Consider the following 16,193-nt stretch of genomic DNA (forward strand, 5'->3'; position numbering starts at 1 on the left):
CTAGAAACACATGCTGGAGACAGGAAATAATCTTCCCCATTGCAAAATTGCTTTGCAAATGGATAAAGCAACAACCGTCTAGGTCAATATTGGTCATAAAACCTCACCATGTCTCCCTTACTTCGGCTATAAGTGAAAAATATAATTCAATTACTACATAGGGTGGCATAAGGATTAAAAAAAAGACTGAAGAACTACAGTATGTAAGAAAGATAGTGGGTATAAAGGAAGGGGAAATTAACAATAACCCAGTTTAGACCTTAGATAAACACCCCATTGTTAAAATGGAATTGATGATGATAAAATTAATCTATAGATATCGCAAATGGTTTACAAAAAATAGTGTGATGTACACACACATACAAAAGAGACAATATTCATATTGAAAATGCTTGAACCAGCAAAGGAGTTCTTTTGTAAGTAACAATGACAAAACTGGAGTCTTATATACAGGCAGCAATATTGTCTCCACTGACTACCACACTTTACATTTTGATGCCATTGGCCCTAGCTTTCGATTGTTTCCTAGATTTCAGCTTAGAGAACTGAAAACGTAGTGGCACTATATAGTCGGTATCCAACTCTTTCAACTACTCTCATCAAGAAGTAGATTTTATAACTTACATGCTTTTTATTACTATTATTAAAGAAAGAGAAAAAATTAGAAAACCCATTAATAATGGAACCATGGACAATAATTCAGGCCTGGAATATGTTCATGGGAAATTTTATACTTCAAAAACTTTCTTCTGCAGTTTCAAGATAGAAGAATCCTTTCTAAAAAAAAAATATATATATATATATATATATACATATATATATATATGTATATATATTGAGAAATTTCAAGCCTAAAAAAGGCATTCTTAGTACATCTTTCTTCTTTTAATCTAATTTTGATATTTGAATTGCCAATTATGCTGCCCTTACATGTTATTTGAAGTGACGTGATTATACATTTATTTTTTTATTATCTTTTATAGGATTAAAGAAATTTTGATTTTATTGGTGCCCTTCGGACTTCACTGTGAAGCTTAGAAAGATTAATAGATTTGAGACTTTTTATGTCATTATGTTGTGGTCTTTGTAAATGCAAGGGATTGTTATAATTGCTGTCTGTCATAATTTTCAGCTTTTGAGTGGGTCAAGGGGAAGCAATTGGAAGAAGTTGTGACCATTAACTAGGCTTAGGTGTTGAAAGAATAAAGGCCCAGTAGCCCTTGAAAATTTGGGCCAAATATTTAACTTTGTAGTTTCATCTCATCTTATTTGTGGGCCCAACAATTAGACAAATAAAAAAATCCCTCAAAATTCGATGCTAAAGAAACCTTAGAAGAGCATCTTTGAGAGACAGAGAGCTTCACTGCAAGTCTTACAAGTCTCCTTTTCCGATTGGTCCTAACCACTAAGGTGATAATAACCTTTTTCTTGATCTTTTTCCCTATATAAATTTTCGTTATAGTTTAGATTCTGTTATGTTTAGATTTATATTAACTGATTTTTGTTTAATTTATCATACGAGCACATTCATGCGTGTAAAAATGATTGTGCTCTCTTTTGGAAGGAAAATGAAAACCTTGATAAATGTCCGGTGTGTCAGGCGCCTAGATACAAGGATAAGAGAATAGGTGGTAAGAAAATTGCTCAAAAAGAATTGCGCTACTTCTTGTTGACACCGAGGTTGCGGAGATTATACACGTTTAGAAAAAGAGCTAAAGACATGAGATGGTACATAGAAAACGTGTGAATGATGGGATATTAAGGCATCCAGCTGATAGTCAGGAGTGGAAGGAGTGATTTGAAACATTGTGAGTTTGCCCAAGAACCTCACAATGTGAGGTTAGGGTTGACTACAGATGGTTTTAACCCTTTTGGGAATATGAACAACAACTACAGTATGTGGCCTGTCATACTCATTCCCTATAACCTACTGCCTTGGTTAGTTATGAAAGAGCCCTATTTTATGATGTCCTTACTTATTCTTGGACCTAATCAACCAGGAAATGAGCTTGATGTTTTCTTGAGGCCATAGATTGATGAGTTGAAGCAGTTGTGGGAAGATGGTGCACGCACTTACGATGCATCTTGTGGTACGCATTTTCAGATGCACGCCGCTTTGTTGTGGACAATAAATGATTATTTTGGTTTCATTAATGTGTCTAGGTGGAGGACAAAGGGTTATCATGCTTGTTACACTTGCAATGATAAACCATATTCGGAGACATTGGAAAGTAAAATTAGATATACTAACCATCGAGCCTACTTGCCTATTGACCACCCTTGGCGAAGGAGTTGGTTACTCAATGGTAAAGTTAAGAAATGAATGAGATCCTTGGAGTTACTAATGGAAAAGATAAATGAGCAATTAGACCGAATGCCAAATATAATTTTAGGAAATGATCCAAACAACAAGAAAAAACGTCCAATTGTTAGGGAATTGAATTGGTCAAAGGAAAGTATCCTATACAACCTACCATACTGGAGGAATAAGAAGCTTAAACACAACATTGATGTCATGCATGTTAGAAAAATATTAGTGAGAGTACGTTCGGAACTTTGTTGGGAATAGAGGGGAAAAACAAGGACACCGACAAGGCATGCAAGGACTTGAAAAACATGGGCATGAGGAGTGTTTTGTACCTCAAAGAACGTCCTGATGGATCATTTTACAAGCCTCATGCCTTCTTTTCATTGTATCCTGAAGAAAGTGATGGTTTTTATGAATTTTTGAAATTAGTCAAGTGTCCAGATGGCTATGCAGCAAACATATCAAGATCAGCGAACACAAGAAATGGTAGACTATTAAATTTGAAAAGCCACGACTGTCATGTGCTATTACAGCAGATTCTGCCAATTGGGATTCGGGGTTTTGCAGATAAGGACATTTGTATAGTATTGTTTGAGTTGGGTAGCTTCTTTCAAGATTTATGCTCTAGGACCCGAAGGAAGAGTGACTTGGAGAAATTAGAAGGGTGTATACTTTTCAAACTATCCAAACTCAAGAAGTACTTTCCTCCAGCCTTCTTTGATGTAATGGTTCATCTTGTTGTTCACCTACCTCGTGAAGCCATTCTTGGAAGACCAGTGCAATAAAGATGGATGTATCCAATTCATTTTTCCTTGAAGGTTTCTTGGAACATTGAAAAGATATGTTTCCAACCGAGCTCGACCAGAAGGTTCAATTGTAGAGGCTTAAATTCTTAAAGAGTGTATTACTTTCTCGTTATTATATCTTGATGGAGTTGAAATCGTGCAAAATCGAAGAGAAAGAAATGCAGATTGCGATGAATATGGCCAAGGGCTATCAACTTTTTCACAAACAGCTCGACCCACCGGGTCTAGGCGGAATGATGTGGGGATGTCACGTGAATTGCTTGATATTGCTCAATGGTATTTGTTATACAATTGTCCCAAGTTGGAGCCGTATTTAGAGTATGTGATGTTGTATTTTTATTGTGCTTGAATTGTCCTTAATATTATTTGCATATCTTAGCCGAATATACAGCACTTGTTTTGAATAGTGAACACAAAAACAAATTACATAATCCAACTAGAGAAGACATACTCAAATATAACGACGAGAGTTTCCTAAGTGGTTCAAAGAACGTGTAAAATTTTTTGAATCTTGTGACACATTAAACAGTATTAAGAAATTATATAGTTTTCTGACTACTAATGTCACATTTTGCATGTCATTATAGATGTATAGATTGAAAGAGAACAACTCATCAAAAGTTACAAAACAAATGTGGTCATTAGCAAATAGTCCTACATTGGTAGTGAAAGAGTACTCGGTCTGCATGGTCAATGGTGTAAGATTCCATACAAAAGACTTGGACAATCGTCGTGTAACCCAAAATAGTGGTGGATCTACAAAAGGGGACCATGATGGACAAATACACGACTTCTATGGTCATGTGTGCAAAATTTGGAAATTGGAGTATATGTATCAATATAAAGTTGTTTTGTTTCAATGTGAATGGTATAATACTAGTAATAAGACCGGTCGAAGGAGAACGATACGAACTGAAACATATTACACAAGTATCAATGTGCAAAGTTGGTGGTATCAAAATGACCCTTTCATATTACTTAGTTAGGCAAAACAATTTTTCTACATTCGTGATACCAAATGGGGTGAACCTTGGCATGTTGTGCAATGCGTACAATATCGGGGAGTTTTTGATGTGCCAGAGGTAGGTGATGGAGAACCCAATGATCAAGCAGAAGCTAATGAAGCATTCCAACAAGAAGCCATTAGTGACGTTGTCCCTATTGATGTTGAAGATAATGTTCAATATTGTAAGGGTGGTATTGATGTTTAGAATATTCCAAAAGGTTTGGGAGAGCAAGGGGATAACAATGAAGATGAAGTGCATAACATACCTAGTTCTAATATAGATCCTAATATGGATTATGATATGTAGATTTCACTTTTTTCCTTTGTATATGGAAATGTATGTTTAATAATTTTTGATTCCCTATTATTTATTCATGTATTTTTCTATTTGATGTTCCAATTTATGTTTCGTACTTGGGAAGAAATTTGTAATGAATAGACATTATATTTTATTTTCTATGTAAATCTATAGTTGCAAAAATGGCCAAAAAGGGCAAAGACACTCATAATAGAATAACAAAATATGAGATGGAAAGAGCACAAAGAATCAAGCAAAACCAAGAGAGAATAAATTCTTTGGAATTGAAGCATCTGTCAACTTTTCTACCTAAATGTGCAAATGTGGGAAGAAAGAGAGTAATTATTCAAGTAGATGACGACGACTATGTACCAGCTATTGGTGATGATGAGTTATATAGTTCTTTAAATAATGAGGTACTATATATATGATTTGGTGCATGTGATACTTCGTGCTTTGTAATATTGTGATGAAATAACTTGTTTCTTTTTATGAAATTAAAAATCTATGCATATTTTGGTATGATACATATGACACCAAGACGTAGCACTCGTTCACGCTGTGAGGAATTTACCCCAACAGGCCAGCATAAGGGCCCATTATTGAGCCTACTTCTTGGTGGAAATTCTAAGGTACTATATATATGATTTGGAGCCTAAGATACTTTGTAATATTGTGAAGAAATCAAAAAAATTCACTACGCGTTGTTTACAAATTGAACCTCTACTTTTAGTTTACAAACTGTGTGCTTCACTGCTTTGCTAGTATGCTAGTGCTAGTTGTACACATAGCAAATCAACGAGAGCCACACCTTTGTTTTTTAGTTTTTAATATAGAATCAATGAGAGACACATAATTTTGATATTCTTTTAAGCCTTTACTTTTAGTTTTTGTTTTACTTGGCACACTATACATAGTACTACTACTTCTCCTCAAAACATTATAATATAATATAATATAATATAATATATATTACCACTACTACTTGATAATTATGATTTAGCTTTGATATTCACGGAATTTAGTTTTTTTCTTCTTATGATAATTATGATTAGAAAAGAAAATAGTAGTTTTAATTAATTATGTGAATAAACTTAAAAAGTACTTAATTTTTCTCTAACATTAATTCATTAATATATATATATATGTGCATATAAATAAATAATAAACATTTTATTGTTAAGATTACAATTGAACATATGTGATGGTCCATTTTGAAGAAAAATAATTAAATCTAAGTGAAAAGTATCACTAAATGTTACGTTTTTACATTTTGCTATTTTTATTTTCTAAATATAAGATGTGAAAACTCACATAAATATTTTGCAAATTTTTACCTGCATATTATTCATATTATTAGTAATAAACTTATTATATTTTTATTTTTATAATTATAAAATAAATATTTATGACACCACCAGTAGGACCAAAAAATTGGTATGCAGTCACTTTTTCGATTCTTTGACTATATCGGTTTTTAAAACCAAGATAGGCACTATTATGGTTTTAAACACTACACCAGACCTGCTGGATCAACCAGGAATCGATCACTAATCCGGTCCAGTTATAACTAAAAACCGAAAAATAGTAAAAACCCAGGTTAACTGGGAACCGGCCGATCAACTGTGAAAACTGAAAACCAAGATGGCTCAACTGGTTTTTGAACATTTCTATTAAGATGCCAAAATGATCTCGAAGTCACAGTTGTTAAAGTAATTAAAGGCACTTTGGATCTAATTTTTGTTTTTAATCTCTTGAAATAATTATAAATAGAAAGAAAAAGAACATTTAGTCGAAACACTCACAGAAGATGTACAGATTTTGATTGCAAATCTTTATCATAGATTTCAACTTTCAACTCTCTTTTGGAGGAGGCACCACAGATTTCATAGTGTGCCACAGTGCCAGTGTCATCACTGCTGTGAGAGAGCAATTTAGATTTGAAATCTGTAGCAATGGAGGTTTGAAATCTATAAATTTAAATTAATGAGAGGAAGTGGGTAGCTATGAAATCTGTGACTAAGAAATTTATTAGATTTGCAACCTATGACTGTGAGAGAGGGAAAGAAATTTAGATGTGGTCGGACCACAAAACTGGTAACCACTCCCTTTTTCGGTTCTTTGATCGTAGCGGTTTTTAAAACCATGGGCACTATTATAAAATCGGAACTGTTCATCATTCCGATTTTTTAAACTTATAAACTGAAAATTATACTTTTGTTCTGAAACTCTCGAACAACAGTCAAACTGTGCGGGTTTTCTAAACCGAAAGCGGGTTTTTCGGTTGCTTCTTCCCAGAAAACTTCACAATAAAAATGGCAAAAAGTAGTTTAGGCCTTCTTAAAGAGCAACTACTTGTTCACTAGATTTGTTCTTCAGTTCAGAGAAGAAAGAGTGAGGAGGGGAGAGAAAGAGGTAGAGTTAGTGAAGGCTGAAGCTGTGAAAGAGAGATAATTTGTTGCTTTACTTTGTGTTTGAGAAATTGGGGAAGACAGTGAGAGTCATTGGGGACTAAAAAGTAAGGAAAGAAGGAGAAGAAGATTGAGAAGTATTGTCGGGAAGGAAAACTAATTAAAGACTAGAAGAAGTCATCATACTCAGATTGCTTGGGAAACGTGATAATGGGAATAAGTTTGTATTTATATTTTGGACATAAAATTTTATATTTATTAATTTATTTTTAAAAATCGTCAATTAGTTAAATTACACGATATACTCTTAACATCTTATCCAAAAAAAAAAAACAATACTCTTAACATAAATTAATGAGGTTTAATGCATTTTAATTTTATTAACTATTTCTTACATAAAATGGTCATGTAATGTGTATGTGCCCATTTTGTAAGGAAAAAAAAAGTGACAATCTTTTTTCTATTATAATAGCTACATAATAGGTGACTATTTTGGTCAATTAATGAAATTGAGATAGAAGGATTAGTGTCCATTAAAGAATTTTACTTATTTGGATAATGTGAAACAAAGAGTTAAAAGCAAACTTATTTCAAAAAACTAAAAATTATATTATTTTAAAAAAATGAGACAAAAGGTAATGGACTCACATACAGTACAAAAAATAATTAAAAAGATAACTTATAATCATTTCTTAAACTTAACTTACACTTAATACATGGGAAGATACCATCAACACTAATGAGTCTAGTGGTTAGTTGCAAACTAATTCATGCCTCCTTAATTTTCTTTTTAGTAATTTCTGAGGACTAATATTTGTTTAAAATAAACAGTCCATCTTAATTTTGTTAATTATTTTTTGTGCATATCACTTACAATATTTTGTCAATTATAATTAAGGAATTTCTCAAAAAAAAATTATAATTAAGGAATTTAAGATGAATAGACCAATTTTGACAAGTCCTCATAAGTTAATAATACAAAATTAATAAACTAATCAATTTGCAACTTATCTTGTTTTCAGGTTTTTTTTTTTTTTTCTGTTTTGCCCTAAATATTTTCTCAAAAGATAAATGGTTTTATGATTTACTGAGGGTATAAGAGTAAATAATTTGGATAGTATTACCAATGAGTTATGGACCTTATGGGCTTCTATTATGGTTAGGGAGGGAAAGTGGCAGGAAAGACGGAAGTATCACATGTGGTAAAACAGAGGGTAACCTTGTACAAAACAAGAAGATCTGATCATTGATTTTTTCCATCAGTGACTTTGAACGGTCAAAAGGAGACTAACCTAGTATTATCTTAAGTACTTATTTACTTGAAAAGTTGAAAGTATTATATAAAAAAATAATAATAATAGTAAAACATACCAATAAAATAAGTAGATCTTTGTATTTCTTTCTATTTTGTTGAGAATCAAAACATAAGTCATTATAACTATATACTTGAATGATTAATTGTAATTTTAATATAATGTTTTATGCTTTATTATTTTTTATTTAAAAGTTGAGATAACATACTTGAAAATTATTTAATTTCTTTATTTTTTTATTAAATAATTTATGATGTTATCACGGTTCAACTTTGGGTGAACTTCGGTTTGACCTCAAAAACCTTGAACCTTTCCTTTTTTCGGTTCTATGAACAGTCCGGGTTTCAAAACAATGGTTTTATCCTGAATTAAAATTGGATTAACCTGCAGCTTGCCTGTTTTATCCTCTAAAATTGCCGAAATGCACCATAAACCTAAAAAATGACCGAAATACCTCTAAAATCATAAAATTGCCAAAATACCCCTAAAGCTTAAAAATTACCAAAATATCCCCAAAAACTAAAAAATTACCAAAATACCCCCTAAACCTAAAAAATAACTAAAATACCTCCGAAACTAAAAAATGACAAAAATACATCCTAAACCTAAGAAATTATCGAAATACTCCCCAAAACCTAAAAGTTACCAAAATACCCATGAAATCTAAAAATGACCAAAATACCCTCAAAATATGGAAATTACCAAAATATCCCTCTAAACCTAAAAAATAACCAAAAACACCCTCGAAACCTTAAAAAATGACCAAAATACCCCTGAAACTTTTTAAAATACCAAAATACCCCATAAACCTTAAAAATGACCAAAATAGCCCGAAAGTATAAAAAATGAGTATTTTGGTCATTTAGGGGTATTTTGGTCATTTTTTAGGTTTGAGTGTATTTTGATCATCTTTTAGGTTTAGGGTGTATTTTTATCATCATATAGGTTTTAGGACCATTTTTGTCATTTTATAGGTTTCAGGGGTATTTTGGTCATTTTTAGGTTTTGTGTGTATTTTGGCAATTTTTTTAGGTTTAGGGGTATTTTGGTAATTTTCAAGTGTCAAGGCTATTTCAGTCCGTTTTTAGGTTTTGGGGGTATTTCGGTTATTTTTTAGGTTTAAAGGTTATTTTGGTAATTTTTTTCAGGAGTATTTAGGCCAAATTTTAGGTTTCGGGGGTATATTGACCATTTTTTAGGTTTCTTGGGTACTCTAGTCATTTTTTAGGATTTGGGGGTATTTTGGTCATTTATTAGGTTTAGGGGATATTTTGGTAATTTTTAGTGGTTTTTGAACATATTTGGTGATTTTGGGGGTATTTTGATCATTTTTGAGGTTATTTCATGGGTATTTTGCTCATTTTAGAGATTTTGGTCATTTTAGTGGTTTTTTAGCATAATTGGTGATTTTAGAGATTGTAAGAGTATTTTGGTCATTTTAGAGGTTTTATGGGTATTTTACTTATTTTAGAGATTTTGAGGATATATTGGTCATTTTAGTGGTTTTTAGCATATTTGGTGATTTTATAAAATCCGGCTTTGGGTAGGGTATGGATATCTAACAAAAAATGGATAAACAAACCGGGTAACAATTGGGTTTGAATACTAATTGGGTAAGGTAATCGGATATTCATAGATAAATTAATTGGGTCGAGTATATATGGGTATACCCTACCCATGACCATCCTTAATTATTTGTAAACCATAGGTGACAAACACTTATTTCGTCACCAAAAGCACCTCCATCTTAATATTGGATGATAAATTTGGAATTTCGTCACCTCCAGTTAGTCTTTGGTTTAACAATAGGTGACGAAAATTTATTTCGTCACCGAAAACACCTTCATCCTAATATTGGGTGACGAATTTAGAATTTCGTCACCTTTGGTAAGCCATTGGTGACGCAAATATTTCGTCACCCTAGGTTTGCCTTTTTTCATGACCTATAGTGACGAAATAAATATTTCGTCACCAATTTGTACATCTTTGGTGACGAAATATTGATTTCATCACCAATTTAAAATTTTTATAATATTTAGTGACGAATTCTTTTTTTCCTCACTAAATGTTATCATTTGGTGATGAAATTGTTTATCCTCACTAAATTTCATCACCATAGCTCACTTTTGTTGCAGTGAAAGTTGGCTTTTTAAGCAATCCAAAACACACCTACTGACTACTTGCGCATGTTAATTATACAGCAGCTCCCTGGATGAAAGCATCCCACAAAATGCATGTATTAGCAAAGCTCTGAAATGCATTGAAAGTATGAGACTTGAAGATGGAAGACTTGATCTCTCACAGACCAACATGCAATTCAAAGACCAAATATTGTACACTTCTTTTACCAGGTTGTGAAAGGAGCTAGAGAGAGAGGGTTTTCCAACAATGCTACAAATGCAATAAATTTCACAAAAATTACGATAAACATCACTTTTATTGTACACAAATCACAACTGGCCACCCTAGCAGTTGTGAGAAATGTTGTAAAATTTGTTGTGTCATTAGACTTGTTGAATCTCTAGACATATCCTCATCATCTTATATTGGCAAAATAAAGGAATTGAGAGTGTCTTCGAAGATTATAGAGGCAAAGTACGGATCAAAAGTAATGGCAGCTAACAATATATTTTAATCAGCCTGTTTATACTTCTTTATGTGAATATACCATGACAATCAATCCGCAATAAGGCTTGCCGCAAAGTTCATTTTATAATTCAAGGGACAAGCAAAATAAGGTACACAATTACTCCACGCACACAAACACACGGAGACCTTTGAAAATGGAAATAGAACCAACCAATGGAGATTCAAAAATTTTAAAAAGAAACTAAATTTTCAATGAGAAACTCAATCTCACCAAGTTCACAAAATTTTAGAAGCAGCTGGTCATGTTATTAAGAAGTGGTTCAGTATTGAGGGCAGGAGCTTTTACTTGTTTAAAAAAAATTATAAATTTATTAAAACAAAAAAAGAGGGCAGTAGCTTATGGTCGACTACTCACTCTTGTAACCAAATTGCTGCAGACAATGTGGGTATACACTGATAGCGATAGCCCTAGTTTCCGAGGTTCCTAGAAAGCTAGTAGCCGTTCAAAGCATAAGTGATTTATCTTTCTTTCTCTTTTTTTTTTTTTTTCCGAAATGGTTAGAATTATAGCTAGTAATATATATATACACACCACAACCCAAGCAGATCAAACCCGCTATCCCCGTGCAGAGGTGTTTTTGAGAAGAGCAAGACTAACGTACAGTACTTAGGTGTTGTTCTTTAGGTTTCTCCTTTTAAGATTTTGCCATGTAAATTTTTTCTCATGAAATGAAAATGTATCTTTTAGTTAAGTAGCCACATGGCTGAATTTTAAGAGGGGAACCTAAAAAATAATACCTAAGGTACTGTACCTAAGTTTTGTCCTTCTCACAGTTTTGTCCTTTTGAGAATGGCAAAACTTAAGTATAGTACTTAAGTGTTATTCCTAGGGTTTTCCCCTTAAAATTGAGTCATGTCACAGTACTTAACTAAAAATACACTTTCATCGATGAGAAAAAAGTAAGTTTTTTTCCTTTTGAGAATGACTAATAAGTAATCCATCAATTCCAATTTCAGTATAATATACTTCAATATTGTCCCAGAAAGAGAATTCAAAGGATGAAAGACCAAGCAGAGATTATACTTAAAATTCAAACTGTTACTGCTCCAAATTAATCCTATAGAAGCATCAGAATAACATATTCAAATGCAAAACGATTGCAATACCTCTATTCCAGCATAATCAATCCAAAAACTAAGAAATTCATAGATGACTATACTAATCCATGTCAATAAGCTGTTGCAAATGACTTCAGGATTGTACATCACTCAATTCCACAAACAACCATTAAAGACATTTTCTATCAAATAAACGAACGAAACAAAGTCTAACAACTTCATCAACTATATGTATGTACATGTCAAAATCGAAAACAAAAGGAGCAAGAGAAAGAGAAGGAAAGCTAACCTTTATGGATGGGGTTTAGATGTTCTAAGAATGAGTTTCGTGTCAGGGTCAGTGTGGGTGATACCGTACCGTACCGGCCGGTACGGCCGGAAAATACCGTACCGGCCAGTGCACCGGTACAGGTACACCCCCTGTTTCGTACTGGAAAAAATACCGCTTGTTCCGGCCACATACCGGCCTTACCGGCGAAATTCGGCTGTTTCGACCGGTAAATGGATACCGGGCCGAAATATAAATCTGAGTTAGCCAAGAAAACACAAACACAATCCTCCTCTCTTCTTTGTTCATCTGTCTCTCTCTCAAATGGTAACCCAATCAAAACACAAACACAATCTAAATTTTAGAAACAACAGATCAAGAACAGGGAAAAAAAAAAACTTTAATTAGAACAACAAATCTAAAATCAAAACAAAAACAACAGATTAAGAACATGAAAGCCTATCGAAGCTCCATTGTAACAACAAAGTGAATCAGAACAAGAAAAGAAGGAAGGAAAAAAAAAAGACAGACAGATGAAGGCCAATCGGCTGTGTGTGTGAGTGAAGTGAGATGAAGAAGAAAAAAAATAAAAAACAAAAATGCAAACATAGAGGAGAAGTCAAAAGATCATGGTTGGCTGTGTCACCTGTGTGTGTGAAGTGAGCCGAAGAGGAAAGGAAAAAAAAAAAAAAAAGAAGAAGAAGAAGAAGAAGGAAGCACGGATGAAGAGGAGAAAGACAGAGGCAGGTTCTGGAAAGTGGAGATAAGAAAGGAGAGGGTGAGATATCTGAGTACAGGTCAAGACTTAAGTGTGTGGTGGAGAAAAATCAAGAGAAAAAAGAAAAAGAAAAAAAGAAAAGAAAAAGGAAACGTATGGATATGGATGAAAGAAAGGAAAGAATAGGAAATGACCACTTATAAAATTACTACAATATTTTCATAATAAATTTTAAGTAATTAGCTAATAATGGTGAGTAAAAAAATAATTTCAGTGGTGGGTTTAAATTAGAACTAGTAACAACTTTTCACATAAGATTTTGATGTAATTCTTGCGAAAGTATTGTGAAAAATATTGTGAATATAACACTTTTTATTGTTTATTTGAATTTCCTTTAGTTTAAACTTAAAAGGCCAATGCTTAGCCTAGGACCCTAGATGATGTGATAGTGAATTGATTTTAAAGAGATGACAATTTTGTATTTTTACTTTTTCATATAATTTTTTGAAAAGTATTCTTTATTTACTTTTTTTTTTTCTAAAAAAAAACCTCCTTTTTTTTTAGACAAAAAACAAACCTCTCTTTATTTAATCTAAAGTATTATATAAAACAATAAGCATACCAATAAAATAATCATTATAACTAAATGTTTATAAAAAAAATCATTATAATTTTGTATATTGTATAAAATAGTAAAAAATAGCGGTAAACCCGAAATGGTACACCAGTATTGACCGGTATCCGAAATATATCATACCGCTAGCCAAACCGGTACAGTCTCCGGTACGGTATTGACTTCCTTGGTCAAGGTACACGCTATATACGACGTGGGAGAGAGTTATATTAATATTCAATCCAAGTGTCGTTTGTTTAGAATTATAATAAGGGACAACAACTAGGAAGGTACAAACAAAACAATCAACTGAGCGAAGTCAAGAATCTTGGCATCTTACAAACAGATTTCGCCATCCCCAGACAAGATTGATTAGAAGAGTTTCCTTGAGTTTTGGCCCAAGAGGAAGGGGAGAATGAGATTTTAATATGCGGTAAAATTTAGTTAACCACACCAGGTATTTTACATAACCACCTGTATAATACACTATACATTACAACTCTTCATTTTATAATACATTTCATTAAGATAATATAAAATAACTCTTTTTTTTTAGAAAAATAAAATAACTCTTTTATATAATTTATTATACACACAACAACTTAACTTTAAGAATAGAGGGACAATTCACAACCATTCACAAGTTGACACATTATACTACCAAGTCCACAAAGTATGGCCAGTTACAAAGCGCCACATACTACAACTAGATTCTACCATCACCATTCACGAACCAACAGAGATTTGCCAAGTTTCATTGAAATAAAAACATGAAGAGCATGCAAAATGCCAATCACTCACCAGCGCATATAAACAATGACATCCAGTGTGTGCAAGCAATGACATAGGCAGTCCAATTGGAGCTGACATGTGTCACCTTGAAAATCAAGACATTTCGGCCAATCAAACAATACCATGTGTCTTGGAGAAAAAGTCTTAAAAATCCTCCAATCAAATTGTGACATGTGTTACCAATCAAACTCCACCACGTGTCACTCACCCACCCACGAACTCCTATAAATAGAAGTCTTCCTAAGGCATTTCAACACACACAAACACATCTTGGAACACACACCAAGACATCTTGGAAGAGATCTTGGAAGACATCTTAGAACACACCAAGACATCTAGAACACAAGCAGCATCAAAGAAGATTCAGAAGTACAGAAGCTTTACTGGAATCAAGCCTTGAAGCTTCCAAGAACTTCAAGAATTTCAACCTCAAATACGAAGAGCATTCGAAATAGAATCATCCAAACCACCTGCCTAGATCTTAAAGTTTGTTGGAATCAAGCTCAAAAGCCTCTGGAAACTTCAACAAACCACAAATCAACAAAGCTCTATGGACTAAGCCCCAAAAGCCCCGAAGAACTTCCACCACAAACCTCTAAACACGAAGAACATGAAGAACAAAGGATTTCTAAGAAGCTCATAGCCAGAAATTTGTTTTAATTCTGTTTCGAAGACCTTCGATCCATTCTTCAGCCAAATTGAAGTATATTTGGTGTTCAAATCAAAACCACATTACCACAATTCCAATCAACAAATCTTTCAAAGAGATTGAATCAAAGGATCACTCTTTTGTAATCACAGAGAATTGTACCACATATTCATCAATACAAATACACATTTGTGAAACTATTTTACTTGTTTGACTTTATTTCAAACTCGAAATTTAGTCATCCACAATTTAAATAAATAAATAAATAATCAAATCAAAAGACCCTGACTTCTCTAAGTCAGCTTTTCTTATTTATAGCCAAAATTAAATTAGGGACCATATCAAGGACGAAACCAAAATGTTTATTTCAGGGGCCCTGACTAAACTACAATATTAATTCTCAATTCAAGAAAAACTCAAAAGCAACTTCCTGCATTAGGTTTTTTCTTTTTTGAAGTCTTTAATTTTCATCTTTCTAACCTTCTGTTAATCGTACAAGAGCTCTTTAATATGCTATAGACACATCTAACAAATATTCAAAAAAAAATTTAGCATCTTCCATTTGTGAAACTATTTTATTTGTTTGACTTTATTTCAAACTTGAAATTTAGTTGTCCACAATTTAAATAAGAAAAAAATCAAATCAAAAGACTGACTTCTCTGAGTTAGCTTTTTTTATTTATAGCCAAAATTAAATTAGGGACCATATCAAGGACGGAACCAAAATGTTTATTTGCAGGGCCCTGACTAAACTACAATATTAATTCTCAATTCAAGAAAAACTCAAAAGCAACTTCCTGTGTTAGGTTTTTTCTTTTTTATTTCTTTTTTGAAGTCTTAAATTAACATCTTTATAACCTTCTATTAATCGTACAAGAGCTCTTTAATATGCTGTAGACACATCTAACAAATATTCAAAAATCAATTTAGCATCTTCCATTAAAGCTATGATCAACAATGGTCTTTCATATAATAAAGTCCATCAACTGTTATTTCCATGGTGAAACTTTGAGCAATTCCTTTTCAATGTAAACTACTAATTAAGCATCTTAAGGTAATTTTTTCCATAAGTTTCTCCTATTCTTTTAAACAACCATATGTCCATAACATTCATAGCTATTGAATATAAGTACTTATATTTAATATAACAAAATCAATAATGCAATCATAAAATAAATAGAATTTAAATTCAATCAAACTAAACAGCTATGGTCAAAAAAGAAATTCAACATCACTTTTGTATAAGAAGTTATTGTAAAATTCGATAGGCCAAGAATGTATTGACCTCTTGGGTAAATTAACC

Source organism: Castanea sativa, chromosome 8 (assembly GCF_040712315.1).
Source record: "Castanea sativa cultivar Marrone di Chiusa Pesio chromosome 8, ASM4071231v1".
Taxonomy (NCBI): Eukaryota; Viridiplantae; Streptophyta; class Magnoliopsida; order Fagales; family Fagaceae; genus Castanea; species Castanea sativa.